The sequence below is a fragment of the Mustela nigripes genome, chromosome 5 (assembly GCF_022355385.1).
Source record: "Mustela nigripes isolate SB6536 chromosome 5, MUSNIG.SB6536, whole genome shotgun sequence".
Lineage (NCBI taxonomy): Eukaryota > Metazoa > Chordata > Mammalia > Carnivora > Mustelidae > Mustela > Mustela nigripes.
In genome coordinates this window covers 63,735,566-63,748,044 of record NC_081561.1, presented here as the reverse complement: position 1 = coordinate 63,748,044, position 12,479 = coordinate 63,735,566, and the positions used below count along the sequence as shown (strand labels likewise).

General features: G+C 37.2%; 1 protein-coding gene across 1 annotated transcript in view; it reads right to left on the bottom strand.

Annotated features, from left to right (window-relative positions):
• LOC132018642 (kinesin-like protein KIF6) overlaps positions 1-12,479 on the bottom strand; it is a 206,363-nt gene that overhangs the window by 132,554 nt on the left and 61,330 nt on the right. The gene's annotated exons all lie outside the window — the stretch shown is intronic.

Below are 12,479 nucleotides of genomic sequence, written 5' to 3'. Positions count from 1 at the left end.
TTTTGCACAGCAAAGGAAACAGTCAACAAAACCAAAAGAAAACTGACAGAATGGGAGAAGATATTTGCAAATGACATATCAGATAAAGGGCTAGTGCCCAAAATCTATAAAGAACTTAGCAAACTCAATACCCAAAGAACAAATAATCCAATCAAGAAATGGGCAGAGAATATGAATAGACATTTCTGCAAAGAAGACATCCAGATGGCCAACAGACACATGAAAAAGTGCTCCACATCACTCGACATCAGGGAAATACAAATCAAAACCACAAAGAGATATCACCTCACACCAGTCAGAATGGCTAAAATTAACAAGTCAGTAAATGACAGATGCTGGTGAGGATGGGGAGAAAGGGGAACCCTCCTACACTGTTGGTGGGAATGCAAGCTGGTGCAACCACTCTGGAAAACAGCATGGAGGTTCCTCAAAATGTTGAAAATAGAACTACCCTATGACCCAGTGTGCAATTGCTCTACTGGGTATTTACCCTAAAGATACAAATGTAGTGATCTGAAGGGGTGCATGCACCCCAATGTTTATAGAAGCAATGTCTACAATAGCCAAATTATGGAAAGAACCTACATGTCCATCAACAGATGAATGGATCAAGAAGTGTGGTATATATACACAATGGAATACTATGCAGCCATCAAAAAGAAATGAAATCTTGCCATTTGCGACAATGTGCATGGAACTAGAGGGTATCTTGCTTAGCGAAATAAGTCAAGCGGAGAAAGACAACTATCATATGATCTCCCTGATATGAGGAAGTGGAGATGCAACATGGGGGGTGAAGGGGGTACGAGAAGAATAAATGAAACAAGATGCAAATGGGAGGGAGGCAAACCATAAGTGACTCTTAATCTCACAAAACAAACTGAGGGTTGCTGGGGGGAGGGGGGTTGGGAGAGGGAGGTGGCATTATGGACAATGGGGAGGGTACGTGCTATGGTGAGTGCTCTGAAGTGTGTAAACCTGGCGATTCACAGACCTGTACCCCTGGGGATAAAAATACATTATATGTTTATAAAAATAAATACATTAATTAATTAATTTTTAAAAAGCTTAATGAAAAAAGATTAACAGAGGATTTTTCATCAGGAATCATGGAGGCCAGAAGGTAATGGAATAACACATTCAAAATACTGAAAGAGTGTTTGGTATATCTTCCTTTGCAAAAATTAACAAGTCTCCCAAAATTTACATTTTAATTTTGTTTTCAGATTTTTTATTGTTACTCTACAGAACTATAATAGATTTTTCTATATTGACCTTGGACACTGAAATTTTGTTGAAATTGTTTACTTCTTCTTATCCTCCAAGAGTGGATTACCTAGGATTTCTACATACAAAATCATATCATCTGAAAATAAACATTTACTTCTTCTTTTCTAATCTAGATGGCTTTTATTTATTTTTCTTGCCTAAATGCATTAAATTCTCTCCACTTCTGTTTATCTCGGAATATCAATTTCTCCTTCACTTTCAAAGAATGACTTTTTGCAGATATAGAATGCTCTATTTGTAGATGGCATGATCTTGTACATATACAGAAAATTCCAAGGACTCTACCATAGAACTATTAAAAGCAATAAACAAGTTCATCAAGGTTGTAGGGTACAAGACTTAATGAAAAGTGGCATTCTCCCATCTGACCTATAGGTTCATGCAAACTCCATTAAGATCCAAACTGTTTTGTTGGAAAAATTGACCAACTTCTGAAATTTATATTGAAATTCAAGAGTTCAAGAAGAGTCAAAACATCTTGAAAAATAACAAAGGTAGAGGACTCACATTTCTTTGTTTTTTTTAATTTTCTAATTTATTATTTTTCACTTTCCAAGTAATCTCTACACACAATGAGGGGCTCCAACTCACAACACTGAGATCAAGAATTGCATGCTTTACCAACTGAGTCAGCCAGGCACCCCTTAATTCAAAACCTACTATCATAACAGTCATCAAAACAGTGGGATATTGGCATAAGGATAAACATACCATGAATAAAACAGAATTGTGAGTCTAGAAATAGACCCTTATGTTTACAATCAATTGATTTTTGACAAGGGTGTCAAGAACACTCAATAGAGGAAAGAAGATTATTTTCAAAAAATGATGCTTAGACAATGGATAATCACATGTAAAGGAATGAAGCAGGAATTCTACCTCATACCACATACAAAAATTCATTCTAAATGGATCATATACCTGATAAAAGAGCTAAAAGTGAAAAAATCTTTTGGCAGAAAACATGGGGTAAATCTTCATGACTTTGGATTAGGGAATGGTTTCTTAGAAATTACATCAAAAGCACAGCAGCCAAAGAAAAAAGATAAACTGGATTTCATAAAAAATAAAAACTTCTGTGTTTCAAAGGACACCATTAAGAAAGTGAAAAGATAACCCATGGAGTAGAAGAAAATGTTGGAAAAATCATACATGTATCAGGACACTTATCACAATCCATAATCCATAAAATACAAAGAATCTTTACAGCTGAAAAAATAAAAAGACAGATAACTCAATTAAAAAGCAAAAGCAGAAATAAACTATTGGGGCTATACCAAAATATAAAGCTTTTGCACAACAAAGAAAACTATCAACAAAACAAAAAAACATTCTCTAGGGAATGAGAGAGGATATTTGCAAATGATATAAATGATAAGGAGTTAATATCCAAAACATATAAAGAACTTGTACAACTCAACACCAAACAAACAAACAATCTGATTAAAAAATGGGTAGAAGATCTGAATAGACATTCTCCCAAAGACAGATGATTGATACATGAAAAGATTTCATCACTAATCATCAAGGAAATGTAAATCAAAACCACAATGAGCTATCACCTGACAGCTATCACTGTCAGAATGGCTAGTATAAAAAAGATAAGAAATAACAAGTGTTGGCATGGATATGGAGAAAATAAACTCTCATGCACCACTGGTGAGGATGTAAATTGTGTAAGCACTGTGGAAAACAGTATGTAGGTTCCTCCCAAAATTAAAAATAGAAATAGATATGATCCACTAATTCTGCTACTGGGTATTTACTCAAAAACAAATAAACAAACAAAAACCAAAAAACACTAATTCAAGAAGATATATATGCCCCTATGTTCATTAGAGCATTATTTACAATAGCCAAGATCAGGAAGTAACCCAAATGTCCATTGACAGATAAGTGGAAAAGAAGATGTGATATATACACACACACAATAGAATATTACTCAGACATAAAAAAAAAAAGAGATCTTGCCATTTGCAATATGGAAGGTCCTAGAGGGTAATATGCTAAGTGAAATAAGTCAGAGAGAGAAAGACAAATACTGAATGATTTCACTTATCAGTGGAATCTAAAAACAAAACAAAGGAACAAACAAACAAACAAAAAAAACAAACTCTTAAATACAGACAACAGGCTGATGGTTTATGGAGAAGAGGTGAAGTGGGATGGGCAAAAGAGATGAGAAGATTAAGAGGTACAAACTCCCAGTAATAAAATAAATCAGTCACAGAGATGAAAAGTACAGCATAGGGAACACAGTCAATAATATTGTAAGAATATTGTATGGTAACAGATGGTGGCTACACTCACGGTGACACTGAGTAATGTATGGAGTTGTCAAATCAATATGCTATACATCTGAAACTAATATAATTTTTATATCAATTATACATCAATGACAAAATTTTAAATAGATAAATAAATAAGAACACATCAGAGATTTTTGAGAGAAAAAGAATTGGCAAAGGATCTGAATGGACATTTCACTAAAGGAAATATATGGATGGCCAATAGCACATGAAGAGATGCTCAACATCATCAGTCACTAGGGAAATGTAAATCAAAACCACAATGGGATACTCATTTCATAATCACTCTAGAATGGCTTAAGAAAAGAGAGAGAGAAGGAAAAAAGACAACTGCAAGCATTACTGAAGAAATGGAAAAACAGGAAACCTCATACATTGTTGGTAGGAATGTAAATGGTGTAGCTGCTTTAAAAAAGGTTTGCAGTTTTTCAAAATGTTAACACAGAGTTCCCATAAATAAGACCCAGCATTCCTGGGTATATACCCAGTGGAATGGAAAATATGTCCACACAAAAATTTGTAATGAATGTTCATAGTAACATTATTCATTATGGCCAAGAAGTGAAAAGAACCCAGATGTCCGTCAACTGATGAGTGGATAAACAAAATGGGTCATATCCATACCATGGGATACTATTTGGCAATGAAAAAGAATAAACCACTGATACATGCTACAATAATTGATCAATCTTCACAACATGCTAAGTGAAAGAAGCCACCAACGAAAGGTCTTATACTGTATGGCTCCACTTACATGAAATGTCTAGTGTGCAAATTCATGGAAACAGAAAATCAATTAGTGGTTGCCAGAGGCTGAGATAAGGGGAAAGGAGGAATGACTGTTAATGGGTATGGTACAGGGCTTCTTTTATGAAAATGTTTCTAAATTTAGATTATAGTCAATGATAGTTGCACATTTGTACTAAAAGCTACTAAATGTTCATTTGAAAATGAATTTTCTGGTATGTGAATTATACCTCAATAAAGTGTTATAAAAATAAAATAATAAGGAATCTATTCTACTTTGGTACTAATTAGATGTGCTTCAATTGCTTAGCAGTAGCATTTTTTAAAGACAGAATAGTAATTAATAAAAGGATGAAAAGCTAGTATTAAGTTTCAGCAGTGAACGATGGGATGGATGTTTTTGGTGAGAAATATTTCTCAACTTCCTAAAATCAACAATGCAGGTGACTGCCTAATACATCCCAGCTAGAGACAATTCTGATATGTGAATAAATCAACGTTTTTAAACCAGCGTTTGGTGATCAGAGGAAATCTCCAGAGTAGAAACTCTCTCCTTCCTTTTGCAAAATGCATTTTCCCTAGAAATCTAAATTACAAAGCTGAGATATTTTGTCATTTTTTACTTTTAATATTTGCATGACTAAGACAAAAATAAAGCTTCTACTCTCCTGGAAATTATAAACTGCAGTATTACTCCACACACATTACATGTACATGTCAGAAAAAAATACAAACCATTTACGTTCAGTTTTTCACTTATATTACTCTTTATTTAACTACACCCCAAGTAGAAGAAAGCTGTTTTGAAGTATATGCAATAAAGTGAGAGCTCATTTGGTTTACTCAAATGCGAAGGCTTTAAGAATCTCCTTATTCGATGTCAAAATCAAAGTAACCAACAAAAAATTATTATTGCTATGAAAATTTAGTTCACAGAGCCAAACAAATGATATTTTTTAGTCCCTCAAATCTGAAGATACAGCATAGCTGTAAACAACATTAACAACTAAATAATGGGATCATAGATTTTATAATTGGTATCATCAGAGCCTTTTAACATGTTTTGTCCAACAGAAGATTTCCTTCTGGGGCATTTCTGAAAACCATATATCTGAGCTATGCTTAAACAGCTGTTAGATTCAGGAACAGGATAGAATCAGAGAATCCAGGTGAATTCATTTTTGAGAGTAGAGAGTGAGGTGAGGTGGTACTTTAAAAGATTGTGATATTCAGCCTTAGAAATATTAAGAGTCCCAGAAAAAATACATTTATATTTATTTTTTTATTTATTTTGAAAGGAGAGAGAGAGAGAGAGCAGGAGGAAGGGTAGAGGGGGAGGGAGAGAGAAAGTCTCAAGCAGACTCCCGGCTAAGTGCTGAGCCCAACGTGTGGCTCGATCTCAGGACCCTGAGATCATGACCTGAGCTGAGTCAGAGGCTTAACCTACTGAGTCCCCCCAGTGCTCCTACATACTTAAACTTTAAAAAACTGTTTATCAGAACTAAGCCAATTTCTTCATTCAGAAAATACAAATAAATCAGACAATATGAAGAACAATTTTTTAAGCTAATAGAAATTATACTACATTTACATTCAACTTGATTAAAAATCTTTGCTCAAGGTTAACAAAACTAATCTGGAAGAGAATTATCAAAATTAAGCCCTCTGTTTTAAATATAATTACCCAATTGCTCCATCTTATATCTCACACAGTTCTAAAAGCCCCAGTAGCTGGAATATACTTATTTTCATTTGTTTTTGATTCTCAGAACAGTTCACTGCTCTCCATTGCCATCCAGTTCCTAGAATAAAATCCCTTTCGCGCAGACTCCCCAGCTCTTTGGTGTGGTCCATTGTTTTTTGCAGAGAAAATGGGATGGAGACTCTTAGACTCTTAATCATTTCACTTTCAGAATATTTCTCAGTGCATAATTTTCAAGAGGAATTTGAACCAAAAACAATAGCAACTCATAATTAACACAATTTAACACAACTCATTTTACCATATATAAAAATAATCTTCCCATCTTTTAAGCCAAATGAGCATACAACTTGTAAAATTTCCAGCAAAATCTGGTTATGGGGCATTCCCTTTGCTGTGAGGAGAAGGAAAAAAGAAGTTGGGGAACTACCCTTCTAGGGAGTTAAAGAGGGCAGCCGACTGGGAGAATTCTAGTTTCTAGCTAGAAAGCTTGCTTAGTCTCTCTTCTTCTGGTAACAGCTCTGCTCCCAGTCCATTCTTCCACTCCTGAGGAGCAGGCTGTGTGGGGGGCACAAGACACAGGACTGGCCAATCATGCTACCTCATTCCACCATGACTACCCCCCCTAACCCCAGACCCCTCTGAATAGCTACTAGTCCAAGATGATGGGTCTCAAGCCGAGCAAATAAGGTTCCCTCCTGTCCAGATTCTTAGAGGAACAAAAGCTCTCTTTCTGCTGGGGTCTTTAAAGCACTGCTGCCAGAGGCCCTGTCTCCTGCCCTTCTGTACAAGGAAGCAGGGCCAAGCAAAGGTCAGATGGGTGGAGAAGTAATCTTGGCTTTGTCCGGTACTTAGTTTAAGTAGCTACAACCCTGATTTTTATAGCACTCTCTTCAATTCTCTGAGCTAACCCAGTTTTGTGAGCCAAGAAATCCTCTCTTTTCTTTGAATTGGAATTCTGTTATAATTAACCAGCAAAGTCCAAACTCATGCAAAGTTTCTGAAAAACATCTTTTATCCATTAGTGTGGACCATGGGTCTCAAGCTAGCGGTGAATCTTACCTATAGAAGTGTTTAAACTTATCTCAATGTGAATGCTTTTATGTGGGATGTGTGTTCTCCAGTTTGCCACTGTCCCTCAAACTCCCTCTTGTCTTAGACTCATTTGCTTCCCAAGCGCATAACAACCAGTCCAGGCTTGAAGGCAGGACTGCACTGCTGTGCGCTAAGGATTCGCCAGTCTTGGTGTAGGCCACTTGAATGCCACTGCTCAGGAGACCTGCCCTGCGCTCAGTCATCCACACAGGCTCCGGTGAATCACGCCCCCTTGAGGTATATAACGTGGAAGTCCTAGTTAAAAGCATCGGAGCTTAGTTCTCCGGGTTTAGACCTCATTCCTTCTCAAAGTATGTTCTGGCAAGATCATTCGAAGGTCTTGAGAGCTTTGCTTGTATGCTATATTGATCGAGTTATAGATCCTGATACAGAAATAAAGTAGGTTACATAGCTAACCTTAGCTCTAAATCAGAACATTAGCTACTTGGGGCAAAGGATTATCTAAGGCAAGGATATCCAGATTGGAAACAATTAACTACACAATCTAAAATATGTCTTTTTCAGAAAACTAAAGCTGTGCATGTAGATTAAGTGGTAACTGAAACACTGGAGATCATTTAAAACTCTTCTGTAAGTGCCCATGGGCAAACTGGCTGTTGGACTCGGGTCACAGATACGAAGCCGCATACTAAATTTAGCCAGCAGAGCATCTGTTGATCCAGCACTGTCATTTTTAAAGAAACCCAAATGGAACGTTCTTTGCTGCCAAGACTTGTGCTCCCCATTCTGCACAGACACCACTACTTCCTACTGTTCTCCTTGGCTTACTACAGATTAGCTGCCTGCCCTTCATGGAATTTTGAGTTTTGCAATCCCTGGTATAAAGCAACACAGATAAATGTGAGGAGAGGAGCTCTATGATTGAGAGGGGAAAAAAAAGAAAGAAAGAAAGAAAGAAAGAAAGAAAGAAGGAAAGAAAGAAAGAAAGAAAGAAAGAAAGAAGGAAAGAAAGAAAGAAAGAAAGAAACTAACCTATAAGAACGATATGACTATAGATCTTCCAGATTTTTGAAATGTCCTAGGCAGTCCCCTTCCAGTCAAGCACCTAAGAAACAGACAGGCTATCTCTCTCATCATTGCTGGCATTGTAAGTTTTAACATGGGATAGGAAGATTGGAATTTGGGGCCCATTTTTCTCAGTCACTTTGGCACAATCAGGACATCCACTCCTGGATGTGTCACAAACACAGGATCAGTCACTGCCTGTCTTGAATGACTCACAAATTCTCCTCCCTGGATATGGGGTCTGAGAAAGAGAAATCTTTTTGAGGTTCTTTCCAGCTCTGTGATTCTCAGGGATTTGTTCGCAGTCTTGTCCCCACTACTTCAAAACAAACTTTGCAAGAGGCAAACACATCATGGGGTACAAAATCTAAACAGTCTCCCTTGAAAGGATCCTCAAGATCTTAAGCACACTAAACAGCTCCACATCCATAAGCTCATGGACCAAATCCAGGCCAAAGTGCTCTCTAAATGAGGCTGTTTATTATTTCCCAAGTTCCTGAAGAAACCATTTTCTTTAGTATTAATAATAAGCAGCTTAAAGCTGGAAACATAAGAGAGATGCATGGAACTTTAATAGAAGAAAATGACCCCTCTGAACACAATCCAGCTCTGAAATGTTTCAGTTGGAAGTCCAGTAGACTGTATTAGAAAGCAAAAGCTGTGTTTTTATCTTATTTACATTATGAAAAATGAATTTACTGCAGCATTTCTGACAGATTTTTTTTCATGATCCTTGAGAATAAACCCTTAGATTCATTAAACATAATCATTCTCAGATGACCATCTAAGGAGGCAACTCAAATGAACCAACAGAAGTTTTATATGGAAATGTGGAAAAACCCACTGTCTATAGAAATTTATTTGGGCAGAATCTTGCATAAAGTCTGAATTATTACTTTGTGTTTCTTTTCTAAGGACACAAAAAAGAAAATAGAAAACACTTTTTCCTAAAATTGTAACACTACGTTTTCTGTCAGTAAATTGATCAACCACATTTTTAAAGCACTGACTATATTACATTAGAGGCCTGCTACTATTCTCTATGTGAATTTACAGGAAAAACAAACAAACAAAAAAATGCAAGGTAAAAAAATAATTAGCAAGATAAGTATCTTTAAATATATGAACATGTGCATACATTACGACTACATAATCTTTTAATTTACACATTAATCTTTAACCAGAACAAAACTAAACAAAACAAAATGGCTTATTTATAAACATATCTGTAGAGAGATGAAGAATTTATAGAAAGTCCTCTGTGAGGATTTCCTGGGGATTCCATTTTTCCTCATAAGGCTGAATGCAGCTTTGGGGTTCTCCAGCTGAGCAGGGAGCAAAAGAAATGTAGGAACCCAAGAAGGAGGGAAGATGGGCATAGGACAGAAGGGACATAGGGGCCAACCTCATGGGGAAGTGCAGTCAGAACAGTTCTGAAGGGGTCACAAGTGGGAAACAGAGAAGTGAAGGGTGGTGGGGAGGGCAGCAGGGAGTGGCCCTGGGTGTGGGAGCTGTTAACAGAAATAGCAATGGGGAAGGGACTCTGAACACGACTGTGCAGCACTGCAAATACACTTTCCTACCCCACATATTTCCTCGAGAGCCTGAATAGATCCAACTTCATGATTCTTCCAAAGTGACACTGTACACAGACTGGACCACCTGGAGCTATAGCAGAGTTTGTATTTGAGTTACAAGCCTTTTTCTCTGTACTTGGAGTCTCAAGACTATTTGCTAAATAAGACCATCTAACTTGATTTCAATTTTGTGTAAAATAGAAGACAGTTTTCACATGCTTGGGAAAATCCACACACATTTTGATTTCAACAGACAATAACCAAGATGGGGGGGATACTGCCATTTGGGATAGAAAGATAAGTAAGGATACATCTCATGAAGTTGCTAATCACTCTTCTCTGTGGTTTTAGTTATATCAGGCCAACAATTGTCCAATGAAATTTAAGAGCTGCCAGTCTAAAGTAGAAAGATGTGCCTTGATTGGGACCACTCATAAGTGAAGGGGATGAAGGAAAGGAGCAGAAAATGATGTAGAATGTGTGGGCCACATCATTATTCAGCTGACTGTACAGCTGAGTAATGTCAAGTGCATCCTGCTGGCCATGGAGAGCCATTGGAGGGTTTATACAGGGGAGAGGTGGCCAGAGGTGACTAGTGGTGATGAGGGAGGAAGGAGAGAAGCGGGAGGCTGGTAAGACTTCATACCGGGGGCTTTCTTACAGCACAGGGTGAGACAAGACATGAGGAGAACAAGAGGGAAAAGTTCAAAAACTTTTGTGAGAAACATGTCCTACTATTAGTTGATGAATCGTATAGTTGAAATACCATCTTACCAAACACTTTGAATAATATGGTCTCAATAAACTAAAAACTCTCAAGTCTTAAAGCAGTCAATCAAAATTTACATATCTAAATGTTTCTGTAGCACTTCAAACTCAGTTTGAACAAAACCGAACTCATTATTTCCCCCTCTCGAACATATTCCTCCTCCTTCATTCTCTAGAGAATTTCTCCTGAGACATCTCTTTTATCCCCACTTTAAGATGGGAAAAAAAAAAGTAATCTGAGAGAAGTTAAGTACATCAAGGTCACAGTAAGTGATAAGACCGAAATCAAGGTCTGATTCCAAATATAATAGTCTTTCTATTACCAAATTACGTTATCCAATGGATTTGGCCACCTTTAAAAAAAAAACAAACAAAAAACTTAATAATCCAGTGTGCCAGGGTGGCTCAGTGGGTTAAGCCACTGCCTTTGGCTCAGGTCATGATCTCAGGGTCCTGTGATCGAGTCCCTCATCAGGCTCTCTGCTGGGCAGGGAGCCTGCTTCCTCCTCTCTCTCTCCCTGCCTCTCTGCCTACTTGTGATCTCTCTCTGTCAAATAAATAAATAAAATCTTTAAAAAATCCTAAATAATCCAGTGTGTTCACTGGAATCATATCTAGAGAAATACTCATCTCAAAGTTGCTTTCTTCAGAAGTTCACAGGAAAAATAACATAAAAGTCTTAGAGATTAAGTTTACTGACTTCATTTAAAAAATAAATGTGAGAGCTAAGAATATTAAGATATATACAATTAAATTACCCATTCAAATAGTTTTCATCTGTTCTCATCATAAAGTCACACCTTTTTTGCTCACACTGCATGTAGTAAGCAGCTTATAGGTATGAATGTACTACATATTTATAATCCTTTCATCAAAAGTACCTTGACTTGTATTAATTATACAGCATAATCCTGCAAACACTTCATAACGCTTACCACTAAGTAGGATGGTTAAAGGTAAGGACAGAATGTTAACAATAAAAAATCTGTATCACCTATTGAGAAAGAAGCGAAAGATGTGCCTTTACGTTAGTAATAGGATTAACAGCATAGAAGACAGAACAGAATGGCTAATCTGTTTAGGATTTTTCCTTTTGGAGGGAGCTATCAAAGGGAGAAAGTACCAGAGACTTGGGGGAGACAGCCTCTAGGAAAGTCAGAAATTTCAGAGCAGAAGAAAGGACTCAGATATTTATTTGCCTTAATGTCCTTTGATGCCTGATCTAAAAACTCTTTTCAATTCCCCATCTGGAACCCGAGGATCACAAAGGAATTGAAACAAGCAATGAGTGGCTAAGTATATTTTACATAAAAGGTAAGGTCAGGCTGTTGGAAGGCTCTTAAAATCTAAAAGAGAGGGAAGGGCAGAACCACTTCTTCCCAGCTTCACAGTTAGCTGATGGTTAAAGAACAACAGAAGGCTTTGTGAGGCTGAAAAAAAAAAAATAAGAAGAAGAAAGAAAAAAAGGAAAAAAAGAAAAAAAAAGAAAGAGAAAGAAATTCCAGAGAATGTTGGTGTGGGGAGGTTTCTCTGGGGAGAAAGCTGGGAACATGGTCCTCTGAATGCAAAGGAAATAGGAAAACTTTTGGGTACAAAATGGGATACACTAGGAATGAAAGCAAGACATTTGAAAGCAATTACCCGGGTTCCTTCAGACAACAGAAATTGGCCCATTGTTAGGACCTTGTGTTCAATAGCACTGCACAACTTACGGGAGCATATGCAATGGCAGTAACGAGCTAATCTTCACAAAGATGGCAAGAGGACGGAGTGCAACAGCAATGAGATACTAATAACATTAAATGTGCTTGAGGTTAGCTGTGGAGAAGCCATGCAGTCACATTACTGATATCCACAGCGATATGACAGGGCATAAGGGTGGTGGCAAACAAATTGTTACTTCAAAGAGAAAACAGAGGTCACCCTAAAGGAAATTCCTCAGCTTCTCTCTCCACGTGCTACCTC